Below are 22,420 nucleotides of genomic sequence, written 5' to 3' on the forward strand. Positions count from 1 at the left end.
GTTACCATGTCCTCATCCAGGGGTCTTCCTTACCCAGGGATCAAATTGGAGTCTGTTGCATCTTCTGCATTGGCAGTCGGGTTCTTTACCACTAGCAACACCTGGGTCTTAACAGTGCTAATAAAAAGGAAGCCCATAGAGTTCATATAAAGCTATAAATGTAAGATGCTTATTCATAAAGGGTTACTCACTCTTCTAACTTGTAGAAGAGATATGAAGCTAATCTTAAATTAACTTTGTCCATATTTACAAATGAATTATAAAGAATTACAAGCTGCATAGGTTTGAAGGTAAAATGTGATATATTTTGATTTAAAACTCAATCAAACTTTAATTATTACAGAAAGATCACCAAACAAAAAAGCCTTGTAAATGCAAGTGCTCAAAAATGAAGCAAATAATGAGCTTCTTGAATACTAGTCTTGTGTTAAATAAGACTAACACGCAAGAGGGTATTAAAACAAATGATTATATTTTAAATTGCCAAAAATTAAAGAAATATAAAAAAACTAAATAATTGGTTCAGACTTCTAAATTCCTTTATTAAAAGGACCAATTCAGGACTTCCCTGGTAGTACAGTGGTTAGGACCCCTGGCCTCCTCTGCAGGAGGCACAGGTTTGACCACCGGTCAGGGAATTTCCCCATGCTGTGAGACGTGGCCAAAAAAAAAAAAAGCTACTAAAAGGGTCAATTCAATTAGACATATTTTTTTAAGAGAGAAAGAGGAAAAAGTCACTGGCAATCTACTTCTAAAGAAAAAAAAAAAATATATATATATATATATATATGCTTCCCTCATAGCTCAGTTGGTAAAGAATCTGCCTGCAATGCAGGAGACCCTCGTTCGATTCCTGAAAGGGGAAGAGCCGCTGGAAAAGGAATAGGCTATCCACTCCAGTATTCCTGGGCTTCCCTCGTGGCTCAGTGGGTAGAATCTTCCTGCAACGTTGGAGACCTAGGTTCAATCCTTGGATTGGGAAGATCCCCCGGAGAAGGGAACAGGCTACCCACTCCAGTATTCTGGCCTGGAGAATTCCACAGACTGTATAACCCATGGGGTCACAAGGATTGGAACTGAGCAACTTACGCTTTCAATTGGACACTTTTTTTAGAGAGAGAGAGGAAACGTTCAATGACAATCTACCTCTAAAAAAAAAAAAATTAAATATTTGCAATGGTAGTGAGCAAGTGGAAAAGGAGTAAACTACTTCTGCAGGCTAACAAAACCAAGAATGTTTCCAGTTCAGACACAAGTATTGTTCTCTTTTCCCTGGAAAAATACCACTAAAATTACATTGAATTATTGAATTTAATTTTTTTTAACCAAAAAGATCTGTAAGAGATGGGCCATAAGTTGCACAAGATATTTCAATAAATTTATACTAAAACAAAAGATAGTAGAAGTTTTCTAACATGAAATGGAAATGGAACAGTAGTCTGACAAGAAACAGTATTCTTTACAGAGTATCTGAAGGCCTGAGCAGGCCAAATGGAGAGTTGGAGTGAGGAGATGGGGATAAGTTAATTCAAAGCTACATGTTTAAGTTCTATGATAGTTGTCTCCCCACAACAAGGTACAACCTCTCTGCTTACCTTTTCCTCGATGTCTAAGTATGTTGTATCTGAGGTAAAATGGAAGGATTATTTTGCAGAAAAGCAGAAGCATCTATACAGAAGAGAATTTGATAGCTTAGATGTATGAAAAATATCACCAAGAGGTTTCAATAGATATTCAATCAAATTCCACTCATATGAAAATGTTTTATATATAAAAATATAAAGAAACATACCTCTTAGTTATTAATAATAAATAGTGTTCAAAGAAGTTTTCATATCAGCACAAGATTAAAACATAATTAAAAATTCCAAATCAAAGGAATCATAGTTGCTTTGGATGGTTGGTTGGTGATCACTGAAACCTCTGAATGATGTACCTAATTTGAAGTAATGTTGTTCTTAGAGCAGTGTAGGGATGGGGCCTCAAATCTTAGTGGCTTAACACATAAAAGTTTGTTTCTGGCTCACAGACTGTTGAATGTAGGTGATTTGTGTGTGACCTTCTATCTTTTGACTCCAGCGACTCCATCTAGTAGGATCTCAAAATTTTCTGTTGGATTTCCTGTAATATGTTGGATGATAGTAACACATCAAGACTGATGCATCACATGAAGCTTTTATTGGCTATATGTGTCTGCTATACATACCTGTATTCTATTAGTTATTACTCTCATTATTATACCTATCTTGGAAATGAAGCATATTTTTGTGCACAACAAGTAAGCAAAAAAAAAAAAAAAGAAAAAAAACTGGTAGAAAAGAATCTAGTTTCTGTCACAGTTACAAAAAGTAAAATTATTAACATCTTTAGTAATTATTTATTTGTAAAATTGATAATTTGAAGCAAAAAACTGGGCATAAAACTGCAAGTTAAACTAGCATATACTACTGGTAAGGATACTTATTATCATTTCCTTATATTATTTAAAGAAAGGTCTTAGCATTAATACCTTTCTGTTTTCAACATTTTTTAGAAATTTAAATAATCCACAGCAGAATTTTAGAAGCAAGTGTAGTTTCCAAGGCAGGACAAGAAAAATCTATGCAAAACAGTACAAATGAGAGACAACAATAAAATATAAACTAGCATTAAAAAAAGCAACACCTCAGAATGCTAAAACCTGAAAATTCAGGAAGCAGTTCAAGATGTCAGCATAAAAAGAACCCAGACCTACTTCTTCCCATCAACACAACAAATACACCCTACATTTGGATTAATTCCCTCTCAAAGGAACCTGAGAACCAGCTGAACACCTGTCCACGACAAAGGATGAAAAGGACCACACTGAGACAAATAGAAGAGGCAGAGAAACATTCTCACCAAAACCTCACACCCCAGCATAGTAGCACATGGTAGGGAAGGATCTCAACCATGCCACTTCTCCCAGAGGAGCCAACAGAGTGGTGCCTCACATTGGGAACCCTGATTCAGAGGACCTATACCAAAAAGATGAGTCCTAAATCGTCTGTCTTAGAACACCAATGAAGCTAATGTCCGAGGGTCCCAAAGTGCTATAGGAAATTGAGACTCCTCCTTAAAGGGCTGGCATGTGGTCTGACTTGCTCTAAGACCCAGCAAAATTGCAACAGTTTGAAAACTTTCAAGATTATATGTGAAGTAGAGACATTTGAAAATCTAAAATCATGTGCTGGAGGGGCAGGGGATGTTGAAGACACTCCTCGGAGACGGAGACACTGGCAGACACTAGCTGCACTCCCCACGTAAGCTGCTAGCACAGGCAGGTGAGCTTGGATGGGGCCAAGCAATCATAGCACTGACCTGTGGCACTGCTGAAGCCAGAGATATCCAGTGGTTGTAGCACTCCCTGCTTCTTGGCTGGGACAGGCACAAATAGTCTAGCATTCTCCTGCTCTCTAGCTAAAGTCTAAGTTTGGGCAGCTGCAACACTCCTCTCTGTCTGGCAAGCCAGACAACAGACCGAAATACATCCCCAATCTTCCTGTGAAAAAGGCCTATTTGCTTATCCTGGAGCTTTACCCTGAAGGACAAGCTTTAGGTCACCACACATCTAAAGGATAAGGTGTGTGTGTGCACTCAGTCATGTCCAACTCTGTGTGACCCCATGGACTATATAACCTGCCAGGCTCCTCTGTCCATGGGTATTTCCTGGGCAAGAATACTGGAGTGGGTTGCCATGTCTTCCTCCATGGAATCTTCCTGACCCACAGATCTAACCTGCATCTCTTGTATCTCCTGTATTGTCAGGTGGGTTCTCTACTGACGCCAACTGTGCCACCTGGGAAGTCCAACACATATATACACACAGGATAAAGAGGCACTCGCAGGGAATGTAAGCAGGGGGTCATCCTTGTGTCTAAGATACAGGCTGAGAAAGAAAAGCCAGAGCCCTGATCAAATCTCACAAGTCTACCATTCCTTTGCAACATTTTTTCCTCATATAAATTAATAATCACCCTTCCTGGAACACTTCTCTCTCTTCATCTGTGGGATACAAAGAGCTTATGGGCAAGTAAACATTGTTCCTTATCCATGATGTCCTTAGGCATTTATATCCTACTGTTATGGACTGAATATTTGTGTTCCTTCAAATTTCATATATTAAAACCAAATTAGTCCCCAGTCTCTCACACACCTTCCCTACATGAAGGTATTCGGAAGTAGAGCCTTTGAGAAATAATTGTAATTAGATGAGGTCAGGAGGGTGGAATGGGATTAGTGCCCTTATAAGTGTCACTGAAGAGCTTACTTTTTTTTTTTTTTCTCTCTGCCAAGCAGCAGGTTCTGCCTGGAATATGAAAGACTTCAAATATTGTTATACAAATGAATGAATCACCAAATTAATCATGGAGAAATAGCCTTTCAGATCACGATTTTTATTTTGAAATATCCTTTCCATTGACTCTATAATTTTTGGCATCTTTTCAGATTACAAAGAAGGGCTCAATAGTTGTAGTCAGTTTCTTTGTTCCACATAATACTAGCTGACTGGAAGATCCTCTTTCATGGAAAAAAGAATCTCCTCTGGGCAGCTAAAACATAATACTGGAAGAATAATACTTGATGGTGAAACAACAGGGCTAATGTTAAAGCCAATAATTCATTGACATGAACATTTAAATGTAGAGTGTAAATATCAGACATCTTTTTGTCATCCTTTTCAATAGGAGTGAGAATGCAGGTGTTAGAGTATTAACACAACTCTGCAGGATTTAAGGGCACAAAATAATCAATTTAATAACAAAAAAAGCTAATTGACTAGGTGCTGTGACTATAACCAGAAGGGTTATTTTTGTTTAATGAATTTAATGCACATGGTTACAAAAATACAGAAATCTCAGAAGTATCTCCAGGCACTATATCTCACTCTTACCTGGTGTTCTAATTCTTCTATAAGTGGTCAACGAATTTGTGTTCCAACACCTCCACTTATTGCATCACATTATCTCTTGAGACACTGCCTTCTCCTTTTGGTCAACTCTAAGAACAATAAAATTCTTAAAAATTTGTAACTAAATTTTTCCATTCCATCAAGCATTAAACTTATATTTATCCCTTTGAATCACAAAAAGTAAAGTAAGTGACTCTTGTTTCTCTTTGCTTTCTGCCATGGATGAGAGTGAAGGAGGAGAGTGAAAAAGCTGGCTTAAAACTAAATATTAAAAAAAAAAAAAAACTATGATCATGGCATCTGGCTCCATTCAGTTCAGTTCAGTTCAGTTCAGTCAATCAGTCGTGTCCAACTCTTTGCAACCCCATGAATTGCAGCATGCCAGGCCTTCATGTCCATCACCAACTCCCAGAGTTCACTCAAACTCACGTCCATCAAGTCCGTGATGCCATCCAGCCATCTAATCCTCTGTCGTCCCCTTCTCCTCTTGCCCCCAATCCCTCCCAGCATCAGAGTCTTTTCCAATGAGTCAACTCTTCACATGAGGTGGCCAAAGTACTGGAGTTTCAGCTTTAGCATCAGTCCTTCCAAAGAACATCCAGGGCTGATCTCCTTTAGAATGGACTGGTTGGATCTCCTTGCAGTCCAAGGGACTCTCAAGAGTCTTCTCCAACACCACAGTTCAAAAGCATCAATTCTTCAGTGCTCAGCTTTCTTCACAGTCCAACTCTCACATCCATACATGACCACTGGAAAAAACATAGCCTTGACTAGAGGGATCTTTGTTGGCAAAGTAATGTCTCTGCTTTTAAATATGCTATCATATTTAGCTAGGTTGGTCATAACTTTTCTTTCAAGGAATAAGCATCTTTTAATTTCATGGTTGAAATCACCATCTGCAGTGATTTTGGAGCCCAAGAAAAATAAAGTCTGCCACTGTTTCCACTGTTCCCCATCTATTTCCCATGAAGTGAAGGACCGGATGCCATGATCTTCGTTTTCTGAATGTTGAGCTTTAAGCCAACTTTTCCACTCTCCTCTTTCACTTTCATCAAGAGGCTTTTTAGTTCCTCTTCACTTTCTGCCCCTCTATTACTTCATGGCAAATAAAAGGGGAAAAGGTGGAAGTAGTGAGAGATTTACTCTTTTAGGCTCTAAAATCACCGTGGATGGTTCCTGCAGCCATGAAATCAGATGATGATTACTCCTTGGAAGGGAAGTTATGACAAACCTAGACAGTGTGTTGAAAAGCAGAGACATTACTTTGATGACAACAGTCCTTTCAGCCAAGGCTGTGGTCTTCCCAGTGGTCATGTGCAGTTGTAAGAGCTGGACCATAAAGAAGGCAGAACACCAAAGAATTGATGCCTTCAAACTGGGGTGCTGGAGAAGACTCCTGAGAGCTCTCTGGACAGTAAGGATATCAATCTAGTCAGTCTTAAGGTAAGTCAACCCTGAATACTCATTGGAAGGACTGATGCTGAAACTGAAGATCCAGAATCTTGATTATCTGATGTGAACAGCCAACTCATTGGAAGTCCCTGATGCTGGGAAAGATTGAGGGCAGAAGGAGAAGAGGGAGTCAGAGGATGAGTTGGCTGAATGGCATTTCCAGTGCAATGGACATGAACTTGGGCAACTTCGGAAGATGGTGAGGGATAGGGAAGCCTGGCACATTGCAGTTAATGGGGTCATAAAGAATCATGTTGATGTATGGCAAAACCAATACAATATTGTAAAGTAATTAGCCTCTAATTAAAATAAATAAATTTAAATTAGAAAAAAAAAAAAAAGAATCAGACATGACCCGGCAACTGAACAACAACAATGACTCTTTGGGGCAATAGCTTCCAAATATATTTCCTAAAACAATTCTCCAAGGTGATGATTATTGTTATTTTGTATTTAAATGCAGTAAGCCTTGGGGCTTCCCAGGTGGCATTAGTGGTAGAGAACCCATCTGCCAATGCAGGGGAAATAAGAGACAGGGGTTCAATCCCTGGGTCAGGAAGATCCTTTGGAGGAGGGCATGGCAACCCACTCCAGTATTCTTGCTTGGGCCTGGTGAGCTATATTCCATGGGATCACAAAGAGTCAGACATGAATGAAGTGATTCAGCAGCAGCAGCAAGCCTTAGAGAACTTTAAATATGTATACAAGTCTATACATCTAGGGATTTTCACATAGATGCTGGAGCCTAGAACTATTGGTATTGTTACTTGATTGCATTCTGTGAGTCAAATGTTAAGAAACATAAACTGCTTTGTCTTCTCTTTGCTCATTCTATCTTGGTTACAGTAAGAATGTGTTTTATTTGCCAGGTACACTGGCTGTGCTGGTAACTCCCATAGAGACTAATATGGGGATAAAGAAGGATAAATACAATCGCAATGGTAAATATGTAAGCTGTTTGGAGAGAAATTTAAAAAAATAAGAGATTCAACAGGGCATATAGCATGATTAGTTGAACATTCTAGGGAGCTCAGACTCTAAAGGGGTAATCATGTTTGAGGGACAGTAAGTTCTAGTGTTTGAAAATAAGAGTTGAAGGCAGAGAGATTCAAACTGGGTGAAAACACAAGAATCTCACAAGCATTGCTAATAAAAATACTGGTATTTAGAACAAGAATCCATTGAATTATTTGAATGGGTCAGTCTTTAGAACAAGCAACTGTTGAATTATTTGAGTGGAGTGACTCGACCATGCTTCCGTATCCAATGTCACGGATACAATCATCCAGTGCTGTTGGAAGATCACTTTAATGTGCCTTGCTGTTTCATTTTGCTGTGTTTGGCTTGTACACCATCTGGGGATGGCGCTGAATTATGTATATATTAATAAGCACTGCAGGTGATTCTGATTCCTGCTAACATGGGAGAACCACTGAAGAAGGCTTTTATTTACGGCATTTGATATCAATCCTGGCTGCACACTAAAATCCGGAGGAAGCTTCCTGAGCTCTCTTTGGAAAAATACTACTAAACCTGTTTAATTGGTCTAGAGTGGAACCTGAGCATCAGAACATTAAAAAAAAAAAACAGATATTAAAGTGTAGACAGTTTTGAAAACTACTGGGTCAGCCCATCAAGGAATTATAGGGTTGGCTGAAATGATTGTTTGAGTTTTTCCATGTTATGGAAAACACAGATGAACTTTTTGGCCAACCCAATAACTCTAGGTGACCCTGACAGAAAAGGATTTCCTAGCCTGGCAAGACAAAGAGGTAATAGATTATGGGAACTGCATCCAGTTCTCATTCAAATTCTCCAGACACAAATGAACCTCAGAAGAAGGAATTGATGCTGGCACACTCAGCAAGAGTATTGCAACATTGACAGTAGTTGAGAATAATCCTGATGGCCATGCTGTAGGAGAAATGAGTCTTCTGTGATTGTCTGCATTGGTACACTGGGAGCTCTGCTGTATATGAAAATCAGGGAGGGGTGATGTCCAACAGCTGGAGAAACAGCAAAGGCGGGTCTACTACGGGGATGGCCTAAGGACCAGGCCCTTCACCCATTCCAATACAAAACACCTTGAGATGTTCATGCAGTGTCATTATGGCAAGGAAAGTGCCAATTACCTGGAATTAAATAGTCCATATGCTAAAAGCCTAGTTCTCTAGTTTCTAAAATCAAGGTCCAGAAAAGCAATTCTATGGTTTAATAGGCCCAGTGTGCAAACTTACAGAGAATATGAATAAGTCTAAATGGCTGAGACATTATAGAGACTTGTGTTTGTCAAGGGGGAGGGAGAAGGTGGAAGGAAAGACTGCGAGTTTGGGATTAGCAGATGCAAACTATTATGTCATCAAGAGTCTACTGTATAGCACAGGAAACTATATCCAATATTCTGTAATAAACCATGATGGAAAAGAATATGAAAAAATATGTATATATGTATAACTGAGTCACTTTGCTGTACAGCAAAAAGCAAAGACAGCATTGCTGCTAAGTCGCTTCAGTCGTGTCTGCCTCTGTGCCACCCCATAGACGGCAGCCCACCAGGCTACCCTGTCCCTGGGATTCTCCAGGCAAGAACACTGGAGTGGGTTGCCATTTCCTTCTTCAATGCATGAAAGGGAAGTCGCTCAGTCATGTCCGACTCTTAGCTACCCCATGGACTGCAGCCTACCAGGCTCCTCCATCCATGGGATTTTCCAGGCAAGAGTACTAGAGTGGGGTGCCATTGCCTTCTCTGAAGACAGCATTGTAAATCAGCTAATAGTCCAACAATTTTTTTAAGTTATCTTGAATATGCTGAAAGGTAATTAGTTGTTTAATTGTAGCAGTTTAAAGTTAATATTTAAGTTCATTTTATTCATAAAGTTCATTTATGAAAATAATGCATAAATTTAGAAACAAACTATCAAAAACACTTTTTATCATCATAAACTAGAAAAAGTTACAACAAAACGACTGTGATATTTATAATTTATTTAGTGCTTATTTTTTTTCAGGCAGTGGTCTAAATGCTTTGAAGTTGTTATCTCATAGAAATCTGGCTATTATGATATTACTTTACAAATGAATATATCTAAGGAAATGATAGAATAAATAATTTGCCTAAGATGCATGAATTAATAAGCCATAGAGACAGGATTTTAAACCTGACAGTAAAACAACTAAGTTATCACTACTGAGTTATATAATATTCTAGGTAGAGATGTGTGTGATGTGCTTATTAATTTGATCATGAAAGAAAGAAGAAATATAAATGATTCAAAATATGTATATTTATTATAATAATAATGCTCATTTTAATTTAGGCAAAATAATTTTAACAGAGCTAATTCAAAAGTCAATATTTAATGAATAAACGATATATTTGAAAGGGATACATTCACAGATTTCAGTTCAGTTCAGTTCAGTCACTCAGTCGTGTCCTACTCTTTGCAACCCCATGAATTGCAGCACGCCAGGCCTCCCTGTCCATCACCAACTCCCGGAGTTCACCCAAACTCCTGTCCATTGAGTCAGTGATGCCATCCAGCCATCTCATCCTCTGTCGTCCCCTTCTCCTCCTGCCCCCAATCGCTCCCAGCATCAGAGTCTTTTCCAATGAGTCAACTCTTCGCATGAGGTGGCCAAAGTATTGGAGTTTCAGCTTTAGCATCAATCCTTCCAAAGAACGCCCAGGGCTGATTTCCTTTAGAATGGACTGGATGGATCTCCTTTCAGTCCAAGGGACTCACAAGAGTCTTCTCCAACACCACAGTTCAAAAGTATCAATTCTTCGATACTCAGCCTTCTTCACAGTCCAACTCTCACATCCATACATGACCCCTGGAAAAAACCATAGCCTTGACTAGATGGAACTTTGTTGACAAAGTAATGTCTCTGCTTTTCAATATGCTATCTAGATTGGTCATAACTTTCCTTCCAAGGAGTAAGCCTCTTTTAATTTCATGACTGCAGTCACCATCTGCAGTGACTTTGGAGCCCCCCCCAAAAAATAAAGTCATCCACTGTTTCCAGTGTTTCCCCATCTATTTGCCATGAAGTGATGGGACTGGATGCCATGATCTTAGTTTTCTGTATGTTGAGCTTTAAGCCAACTTTTTCACTCTCCTCTTTCACTTTCATCAAGAGGCTTTTTAGTTCCTCTTCACTTTCTGCCACAAGGGTGATGTCATCTGCATATATGAGATTATTGATATTTTTCCTGGAAATCTTGATTCCAGCTTGTGCTTCTTCCAGCCCAGTGTTTCTCATGATGTATTCTGCATATGAGTTAAATAAGCAAGGTGACAATATATAGCCTTGACGTACTCCTTTCCTATTTGGAACCAGTCTGTTGTTCCATGTCCAGTTCTAACTGTTGCTTCCTGACCAGCATATAAGTTTCTCAAGAGGCAGGTTGGGTGGTCTGGTATTCCCATCTCTTTCAGAATTTTCCACAGTTTATTGTGATCCACACAGTCAAAGGCTTTGGCATAGTCAATAAAACAGAAATAGACGTTTTTATGGAACTCTCTTGCTTTTTCCATGATTCAGCGGATGTTGGCAATTTGATCTCTGGTTCCTCTGCCTTTTCTAAAACCAGCTTAAACATCTGAAAGTTCATGGTTCATGTATTGCTGAAGCCTGGCTTGGAGAATTTTGAGCATTACTTTACTAGCATGTGAGATGAGTGCAATTGTGCAGTAGTTTGAGCATTCTTTGGCATTGCCTTTCTTTGGAATTGTAATGAAAACGGACCTTTTCCAGTCCTGTGGCCACTGCTGAGTTTTCCAAATTTGCTGGCATATTGAGTGCAGCCCTTTCACAGCATCATCTTCCAGGATCTGAAATAGCTCAACTGGAATTCCATCACCTCCTCTAGCTTTGTTCGTAGTGATGCTTTCTAAGGCCCACTTGACTTCACATTCCAGGATGTCTGGCTCTAGGTGAGTAATCACACCATTGTGATTATCTTGGTCATGAAGATCTTTTTTGTACAGTTATTCTGTGTATTCTTGCCACCTCTTCTTAATATCTTCTGCTTCTGTTAGGTCACAGGTTTAGCACTAACAAAATGAGTATATCAAACTAACCCAGCTAAAATGTAGAAAGTGAAGGAGAAAGTCGCTCAGTTGTATACAACTCTTTGTGACCTCACGGACTATATAGTCTATGGAATTCTCTAGGCCAGAATACTGGAGTGGGTACCCTTTCCCTTCTCCAGGGGATCTTCCCAACCCAGCGATAGAACCCAAGTCTCCTTCATTGCAGGCAGATTCTTTACCCACTGAGCCACAAGGGAAGCCCATGAATACTGGAGTGGGTAGCCTATCCCTTCTCCAGCAGATCTTCCTGATCCAGGAATTGAACCGGGATCTCCTGCATTGCAGGTGGGTCCTTTACCAACTGAGCTATAAGAGAAAAATGTAGAACTAAATATCTGTTGAGTCAAGGATAGATTAAGATAAGATATTCCAATACTTATTTTATAGTATTTTGGAGGGAATGAAGGAGAAAAAAATTATCTAAACAGCTAACTATTGAGAAATTTCCAGAGCTGAAAACTGAAATATGAGAAATAATCAGCATGTATATTAAAAAAAATAGTCATCTTATTAAAACTATTGACATTGATGAATAAAGATACAGTTAATTCCTTCAAAGAAATGAAACAAGATTATTTCCAAGCTGTAACTTTAAGGTCAACATATACACACTTCTTTTGGTACAGGGGATTAACATATATACATTACTACTCGTAAAACAGATAATCAGCAAGGACCCACTATAGAGCACAAGGAACTCTACTCAGTTTTTGTAATAACCTATATGGGAAAAGATATGAAAAGAATGATATATGTGTATGCATAACAATCACTTTGCTGTACACCTGAAACTAATACAACACTGTAAATCAACTACGTGTGTTGTGCTGTCGCTTCAGTCGTGCCCAACTCTTTGCAACTCTATGGACTGTAGCCTGCCATGCTTCTCTGTCCATGGGATTCTCCTTAGAAGAATACTGGAGTGGGTTGCCATGCTCTTCTCCAGGGAATCTTCCTGACCCAGGGATCAAACCAGCATCTCTTAGGTCTCCTGCATTGGCAGGTGGGTTCTTTACCAGTAGCACCACCCTGGAAGTCCCAAATCAATATATATGTGTGTGCCTGCTGAGTCACTTCAGTCATGTCCAACTCTTTGCAACCCTTTGGACTGTACTCTGCCAGGTTCCTCCAATATAAAATAAAAATTAAATTAAAAAAATACCGTAAGGTCCATGATATATTCTCATTAGCAGCAATAGAAGTCTGAAGATATTAGAGTGATACCTTAAAAAGCCAACAGAAACATATTCAACAACATTGTCGTGCAAGAATAAATATAAATATAATCATTACACATAAAAGATGAATATTTTATCATTGATATAAAAGTATTGTGAACTGTTGCACTTCAAAAAGAAGGAAAGTGACTACAGATGAAAGAGATGCATTACTAGAAACATGAACCCAGAAACTAGCAACACACCATTGGTTTTTAAAAGCCATAATATCTTTGTATATTTTTTCAAAGGGATAAAGCAAAAAGTCTACACAACAATAGTAAGATACAAAGCAGGAAATGAAGTCTTTGATGATTAAACTAAAGATTTTTATCATTGTCAAAGAATAGGTATAACAATGGATTTATTTGAACAAACTTATTACAAATCATCTTAAAATATATATAATCACAAAAACCAAAGAAATGGAACTAATATACTAGATATCAGAAGGAAAAAAAAAAGTCTCACTAAAACAGAAGGCTAAGTAAACATTAAAAAGCAAAGAAAACAGATGGTAGAGAGAGAATACAAAATAAATAATTATAAAATTTATTTCTGTATTAGCAAACACATTAAATGCACGTAGATTATTGAGTTAGATAAAAATAGCATAACGTAAAACAATTTTGCAACACTATGTTGCTTACCACATATCCATCTGAAGGAGAACTGCACAGTTCCTGTTTTATATATATATATATATATATATATATATAAAGAGGAGATGATGGAATAAAGATACATTAGCTAAATACTAGTTATACAATCAAAAAAATTGGGTTGGTAGTACTAATATCAGAAAGAATGCAAAATAAGGCAAAAAGCACTAATAAGAATCAAGATACCCCCCTATAAAATGATGAAGAGAGCAATTTATCAAGATGACTTAGAAATCTTATGTACTGAACCTATCAAGTAAAAATTTTTAATTCCATAATTTTATTATATTAACACATTTTTGCAATAAACACATAGATCAAGTAACAAAATTGAAAATAAAAGGTGTTGGATAATAATAAATTAGCATGATTTAAAAGATGAATAAGTTTTCATATAAGATTTAGAGAATAAATCATTTTGCTCCATGTTTTGTATAAGATTTCACTGAAGAAGTATATATTAAACATAAAGGAACTCCCTTAAATATATTGCAAACTTCTTGTTTTGTACCATTATTCTTTATTTATTTATTTATTTTTTGCATGAATGTATTCTTTGGAATGAATTCCTTATTCTACAATTTGTTTTACTTTTGAGTTGCTGGTATACACAAAAATACAACAAAAACATCTTTCATTTACCATAAGCAATCTGTTCTTGATGAAAACACTAAAGAAGAGCCTTCTCGCCATCATCTGAAGCATTAGAAATTAACCCTTCAAGCTCTCAACAATTTCTAAAATAGCACTGAGATACAGAAAACATTTGTGTCTATATATGTAATCTCATGAAAAAAAAAAAACATGCTTTGCTTCTATCATTATAAGTTTAATGTTACCATATAATTGGGGATTCACTTTTACACTGAGTATTTAGCAAAGGAACATTTAGCATTGAGAACATTCACACACAATCTCCATTTATAGGCATGGAATTTCAGATCCATATAGGTGACTCTAGGATTCTCAGGTGGCACTAGTGGTAAAGAATCCACCTGCCAATGCAGGAGACAAGAGATGTGGTTTTAATCACCAGGTCTGGAAGATCCCCTGGAGAAGAGAATGGCTACTCACTACAGTATTCTTGCCTGGAGAAGCCCATGGACAGAGGAGCCTGGCAGGTATGGTCCATAGGGTTGCAAAGAATAGAATATGACTGCAGTGACTTAGCATGCACACATAGGTGATTTTGATGTTCTGTCTCCTCATATTGGGAATGTTAAATCTTTCCCAAGCTCTTCATTGTCTTACAATGTTTTATTGAGAATGAAAAGTGAAAGTTGCTCAGTTGTGTCTGACTCTTTGCAACTCCATGGACTATACAGTCCATGGAATTCTCCAGACCAGAATACTAGAGTGGTTAACCTTGCCCTTCTCCAGGGAATCTTCCCAACTCAGGGATCCAACCAAGGTCTCATGCATTGCAGGCAGATTCTTTACCAGCTGAGTCACCTGACACAAATCTCTCTTTCCTGTATAATGTGTGTTAAGTTTGGATGTTAACATCCAGAAAGTATTCTCTGTTAGTCACTCAGTTTGTCCAACTCTTTGCAACCCCATCTACTGTAGCCCCCCAAGCTCCTCTTGTTCATGCAATTCTCCAGGCAAAAATACTTTGGTTCCCTTCTTCAGGGGATTTTCCTGGCCCAGGGATCAAATCCAAGTATCCCATCTTGGATTCTTTACCATCTGAGCCACCAGGGAAGCCCCGAAAGTATTCTATAGGCAAACATTAAGCAGATAGTGACATGCCTTTAGTGAGTGTGTGTGTGCTAAGTCACTCTAGTCATGTTTGACTTTTTGCAACCCTGTGAACTATGGCCCACAAGGCTCCCTTGTCCGTGGGATTCTCCAGGCAAGAATACCGGAGTGGATTGCCAGGCCCTCCTCCAGGGGATCTTCTTGACCCAGGGTTTGAACCCATGTGTCTTAAGTCTCCTACATTGGCACATGGGTTCTTTACCACCAGTACCACCTGGGAAGCCCAATGTGCCTCTAGTACTCTTTACAAATACAGTACAACTTGTATCATATTGGATGTAATTTACTCAAAAAATATTTCAATATTCAGTTCAGTTCAGTTCAGTTCAGTCGCTCAGTCGTGTCCGATTCTTTGCGACCCCATGAATCACAGCATGCCAGGCCTCCCTGTCCATCACCAACTCCTAGAGTTCACTAAAACTCATGTCCATCCAGTCGGTGATGCCATCCAGCCATCTCATCCTCTGTCGTCCCCTTCTCCTCCTGCCCCCAATCCCTCCCAGCATCAGGGTCTTTTCCAATGAGTCAACTCTTTAACTACTACTAATAGTTTTCAGTTTATGATTTTATATGTATTAAGGGATCAGTAGACTATTGTAGCATATTCATATTTTTTACATTTAATGTGCATGCAGAACTTATCCCCTATGTGATTCTTATTTAGAATAATGGTTTTTGCATCAACAAATATTTTTCCCATTTAGTCACTTTAAAATCACTACAGGGTGACTGGTGAAAACAATATGATTTTTTTTTAAAAATCTTATAAAGTTGAAATATTCAGGCAAAACATTTTCTTTCAGTTTAAATATGCATTTTAAATATTTGTGTGTCCAAAACATTGATATTTATATTTAAATATGAAAAATTGAATATACACATATTTCTCTGCTTCCTTGATTGATTCTCACCAAAAAGACAGCAGAGGAATCAGCTGGACAAATCAGCAAGGACATAAGAACTGAGGAGAGGATGGATGACAGATAAAATCTGTCAAAAAAGTTGTAGAAGATGAAAACTGGATGCAGAAAACCTGTGTTGGAGCTTTTCCACACAGTTGAGTGCCTGTGGCAGGATTAACAGCTAATCTGTGGTCTTTCCTTTAGCTTTAGGGATGCCTGAGGCTTTGACCCTTAGAATAAATCCTCCTTGAAAGACTAAGTGAAGAAAGTATACCAGTCTTCTGGTATACATCAGAAAGTGTACATCATTCAAAATAAATGATGCTACTGCTGAGTTTGCTCTGCACCAGGCTAAGCCCTGGTACCTGGTTGTTGCAATTATTTATTAAGTAATCTCTTACTGACGAGTAACCTGAAATTGATAAATAAGCTGTAATTGAGGAATAATGTATAAGTGATGAGATTGAGTTTCACCAGGGAATGAAAGCTAATCAAGGACCCCAGAGAGAGCTGCATGACTAATGAGGTCTAAAGACACAACTGAGTATGGCTTTCCTCAGCTTCATCTCGCATGATGACTTGGATTCAATGTGTAATGATAGGGACATTTGGAATCTACTCTTGAGAACCCTGAAAGATCTACTAGCTGTTGTTATACACGGTTTTCTGTCTTATATTATGTTTTAAACTGTGTAACATTGGTACCAATCATTTGGCCACCTGATGCAAAGAACCAACTCATTGGAAAAGAACCTGATGCTGGAAAAGATTGAAGGCAAAGGATAAGAGGGTGGCAGAGGATGAAATAGTTAGATAGCATCGCTGACTGAATGGACATGAATCAGCAAACTCTGGAAGATAGTGAAGGACAGTGGAGCCTGCTATGCTGCATTCTATGGGGTTGCAAAGAGTCGGACACGACTTAGAAACTGAACAACAACAGCAACAATATTTGATACTAGATGAATTTTATTGTGTCTCTGGGATTTGTTAACCTCAATCTAAAACCACTGTGACTTGTCCAGCAAGTTAATGTTAAAGGCTAAAGGAAGGAAGGGAAGGCAGAGAAGCTAATTTGTGTAGCAGACCACCAGAAAATCCAACAAATTGGAAACACTGCCTTTGAAAGTAACAATAAATAGGCTTGCCTGAAAACCTTTTAAAGAGTACATATGTGTGCATGCTAAGTTGCTTCAGTTGTGTCCGACTTTCTGCAACCCTGTGGAATGTAGCCCACCAGGTTCCTCTGTCCATGGAATTCCCCAGGCAAGAATACTGAAGTGTGTTGCCATGCCCTCCTGCAGGGGATCTTCCCAACCCAGGGATTTAACCTGAGTCTCCTGTGTCTCCAGCATTGGCACTTGGGTTCTTTACCCACTAGGACACTTGGGAAAGTATATATATCCCAATGTTTACATACTTCACAGGCCACTATCCTTTTTTTAATCCTAGAGACAGCCTACAGGTTTGCTTTCTGGAGGCAATGCATTTGGATTACATAAAACAGTGTCTCTCCCATGGACTTCAGAAAGAAAGCTGAGACTTTGTTGGATATTGGAGCACCAGGAATGACCAAGGGGAAGAATGAGGCACATTACTGAAAGCAAAGAATTTGTGTAGAAACTGACAGCCAGCTGTGTGCTCTGATTTCTCTTCTCCACTCCTGAAACGTAGATTTTGAGATGAAAGTAAAAATTGTAGGATAGATAAGGGACCTATGTTTCTTGATACTTAAGAATTTTTTCCTGAAAACAAAAACAAAACAGAACAAAACAAAAAACAGTCACATCTTATGAGAACATCTTTCTGTGATCCAAATGTTGAGGAGCCCTGCCCATGCATACAGTTTTAGTTACCTTTACATCTGATGTGATAAAATTTTCAGATATTTGAAACAGCATTTAATAAGATCAAAGACACCCCACTCACCCTAAATAAAGGAAGGTATTGATCAATGGAATAGAGGAATAAACTGAAGAAGTGGAAGTCATGGAGTCAATAAAATAGGGCTGGGTACCAACTAAAGAGAGAGAGAAAGGAAATCCCCAGACTGAAGGGGAGAGACATGCTAAGACATTTGTTCCATATTGGGCAGAGGATAATCAGCATCTTCTGGAGAAGAGAAGAGAGAAAGTAAGGAGAGATTTCAAGGAAAAAAATAAAAATAGTGCAGATGATTGACCTGATATACTTATTGGTATTAGGGTGAACTTTTAGTTGAGAGCCTGGAGATAAATTAGTGATCATTAAAAAGGAAAGGAAGCCAACAATATAATTACTTAATTATTGACTTGAGGAAAAAAAAAACACAACGTTAATCAAAGTAAATTTCAAGCTATATTTTTAATATAGTTGTAGGATAAAGACAGTAATATTGATTTAATGGAAACTGTAATATAGCTACAGTGAAAGGCCCAGAGACAAACATTTATTATTTGCATGAGGCCACATGAAGCTCAGTCCAATACTCTATTGCAGAAAGTCCATAGATAAAATTATGATCTTATTTTTGAGAATATGGAAGCAAGTACAATGTAAATAGCTAAAAAATTTAAAAATGATTGTTTCAACAAGTGGGGCATAAAGATAGATGCAGTGAGGAGTGAGAAAAAGAGCTGCCTTTTTACATCATATAGTATTGCCTTACTTGTAAAAAATATTTTACTTGATAAAACTAATAAAAAATAAATTACTGTTTAAAAAGTTAACAAATTTCTAAAAAGGGAATACTTCTAATCCTTATAGAAAAAAACCCTTTTTTTTTAACAGTTTGCTGTAAATTCTTTAACCTGTTTAGATCTAAGTCCAGTTTATCACTTAGTATCTTTAAGCTAGTTTTTAAATCAGTTTCCGTAGGTACAGAGGAGCCTGGCAGGCTATGATCCATAGCGTGGCAAAGTGTCAGACACGACTGAAATGACATAGCATGCATGAATATGCAGTTAGGACTTCCTGGGTGACACAGTGGTAAATAATCTCCAAGGCAGGAGACAAGGGTTCAATCCCTGAGTCAGGAAGATCCCCTGAGGTAGGAAATGGCAACCCACTCCAGTATTCCTGCCTGGAAAATTCACAGACAGAGGAGCCTTGCAGGCCACAGTCCATGAGGTCGCAAAGAGTCGGACAAGACTGAATATGCATGCATGACATGGTATACGTGCACTTAATTATTAGGTACTGTTGGGAGGGGCTCATTAGGAGGATGTGATGGATGGTTTACCTGCCAGTGGGACCCAGACAATTGGAGGCTTCCCAGCTTCTCCCTGTCCTTGCAATGTGCAATATACCTACTCTTCTTATACTAGAAGCCATTTCAAGGACTCAGACTTGAAGAGCAATGTTGAGACTATTTGGACTGAACTCCATCAAGATTTCTATATAAACTTTCAAAATTCTGGTGGTTGTGTGGGTGGGTAGATCTTTTCATCTTGCTGCACCCAAGACAAGCCTCATCGGTAAATTTCCTACTTATTAAAACTACCACCTACCAATCTGGAGTGGTCTGCCTTTTTCTTCATTCTCTCCTTGACATATATGTACAGAGGCCAGTTTATGAATCAATACATACCTCATAGTGTTGTTATGAGAAGCTAACAAAATCATACACAGTGTTGCACAGTGCCTAGAAGAATGTCTCCATTTTGGCTTCACAAGTATTATAGATTTGTTATGATTCTATGTAACTTCTAATACTTGTTGTCAATGCTGTATAATTCCTAAATTGTGCCAGACTCTTTTGCGACCTCATGGACTGTAGCCTATGAGTCCTCTGTGCATGGGATTTTTTAGGCAAATATACTGGAGTGGGTTGCCATTTCCTTCTTGATGGGATCTTCTTGACCCAGGGATCCAATCCATGTCTCCTGCACTACAGGCAGATTCTTTACCACTGTGCACTCAGGGAACCCAACTTCTAATATGGAATCTTGTAAAAATACTAGTTTCCTTTCTCCTTTTATCCAACTAAGTATATACAGTACATATTTTTTCTTTCAGTATAGAGATAGATAAAGTTTGTACAATCTTGGTGATCCCGGCATTTTGTGTGAGATAATTCTTTGCTGTCCTGTGCATTATAGGATATTCTTGGCCTCTGCCTGCTAGATACCTCCATGCTGTCCACTAGCATGACCTCCATATTTCAACAGTGATAGCCAACAGTATCTTTCAGGTCAGTTCAGTTCAGTTCAGTTGCTCCGTCGTGTCCGACTCTTTGCAACTCCATGAATCACAGCATGCCAGGCCTCCCTGTCCATCACCAACTCCCGGAGTTCACTCAGACTCACGTCCATTGAGTCAGTGATGCCATCCAGCCATCTCATCCTCTGTCGTCCCCTTCTCCTCCTGCCCCGAATGCCTCCCAGCATCAGAGTCTTTTCCAATGAGTCAACTCTTCGCATGAGGTGGCCAAAGTACTGGAGTTTCAGCTTTAGCACCATTCCTTCCAAAGAAATCCCAGGGCTGATCTCCTTTAGAATGGATTGGTTGGATCTCCTTACAGTTCAAGGGACTTTCAAGAGTCTTCTCCAATACCACAGTTCAAAAGCATCAATTCTTCAGTGCTCTGCTATCTTTATAGTACAACTCTCACATCCATACATGACCACAGGAAAAACCATAGCCTTGACTAGACAGACTTTTGTCAGCAAAGTAATATTTCTGCTTTTTAATATGCTGTCTAGGTTGGTCATAACTTTCCTTCCAAGGAGTAAGAATCTTTTAATTTCATGGCTGCAATCACCATCTGCAGTGATTTTCAAGCCCAGAAAAATAAAGTCTGACACTGTTTCCACTGTTTCCCCATCTATTTGCCATGAAGTGGTGGGACCGGATGCCATGATCTTCATTTTCTGAATGTTGAGCTTTAAGCCAACTTTTTCACTCTCCTCTTTCACTTTCATCAAGTGGCTCTTTGGTTCTTCTTCACCTTCTACCATAAGGGTGGTGTCATCTGCATATCTGACGATATTGATATTTCTCCTGGCAATCTTGATTCCAGCTTGTGTGTCCTCCAGTGTTTCTTATGATGTACTCTGCATATCAGTTAAATAAGCAGGATGAAATATACAGTCTTGATGTACTCCTTTTCCTATTGGGAACAAGTCTGTTGTTCCATGTCCACTTCTAACTGTTGCTTCATGACCTGCATACAGATCTCTCAGGAGGCAGGTAAGGTGTTCTGGTATTCCCATCTCTTTCAGAATTTTCCACAGTTTATTGTGATCCACACAGTCAAAGGCTTTGGCATAGTCAATAAAGCATAAATAGATGTTGTCTGGAACTCTCTTGATTTTTCCATGATCCAGCAGATGTTGTCAGCTTGATCTCTGGTTTCTCTGCCTTTTCTAAAACCAGATTGAACATCAGGAAGTTCACAGTTCACGTATTGCTGAAGCCCGACTTGGAGAATTTTGAACATTACTTTACTAGCGTGTGAGATGAGTGCAATTGTGCGGTAGTTTGAGCATTCTTTGGCATTGCCTTTCTTTGGGATTGGAATGAAAACGGACCTTTTCCAGTCCTGTGGCCACTGCTGTGTTTTCCAAATTTGCTGGCATATTGAGTGCAGCACTTTCACAGCATCATCTTTCAGGATTTGAAAGAGTTCAACTGGAATTCCATCACCTCCTCTAGCTTTGTAGTGATGCTTCCTAAGGCCCACTTGACTTCATATTCCAGGATGTCTGGCTCTAGGTGAGTAATCACACCATCGTGGTTATCTGGGTCATGAAGATCTTTTTTGTACAGTTTTTCTGTATATTCTTGCCACCTCTTATTAATATCTTCTGCTTCTGTTAGGTCCCTACAATTTCTGTCCTTTATCGAACCCGTCTTTACATGAAATGTTCCTTTGGTATCTCTAATTTTCTTGAAGAGATCTCTAGTCATTCCCATTCTATTGTTTTCCTCTATTTCTTTGCATTGATCACTGAAGAAGGCTTTCTTATCTTTCCTTGCTATTCCTTGGAGCTCTGCACTCAAATGGGTATATCTTTCCTTTTCCCTTTTGCTTTTCACTTCCCTTCTTTTCAAAGCTATTTGTAAGGCCTCCTCAGCCATTTTGCTTTTTTGCATTTATTTTTCTTGGGGATGGTCTTGATTCCTGTCTCCTGTACAATGTCACAAACCTCTGTCCATAGTTCATCAGGCACTCTGTCTACCAGATCTAGTCCCTTAAATCTATTTCTCACATCCACTGTATAGTCATAAGGGATTTGATTCAGGTCATACCTGAATGGTCTAGTGGTTTTCTCCACTTTCTTTAGTTTCAGTCTGAATTTGGCAATAAAAGGAGTTCATGATCTGAGCCACAGTCAGCTCCCAGTCTCATTTTTGCTGACTGTATACAGCTTCTCCATCTTTGGCTGCAAATAATATAATCAATCTGATTTTGGTGTCG

The sequence above is a fragment of the Bos javanicus genome, chromosome 2 (assembly GCF_032452875.1).
Source record: "Bos javanicus breed banteng chromosome 2, ARS-OSU_banteng_1.0, whole genome shotgun sequence".
Classification (NCBI taxonomy): domain Eukaryota; kingdom Metazoa; phylum Chordata; class Mammalia; order Artiodactyla; family Bovidae; genus Bos; species Bos javanicus.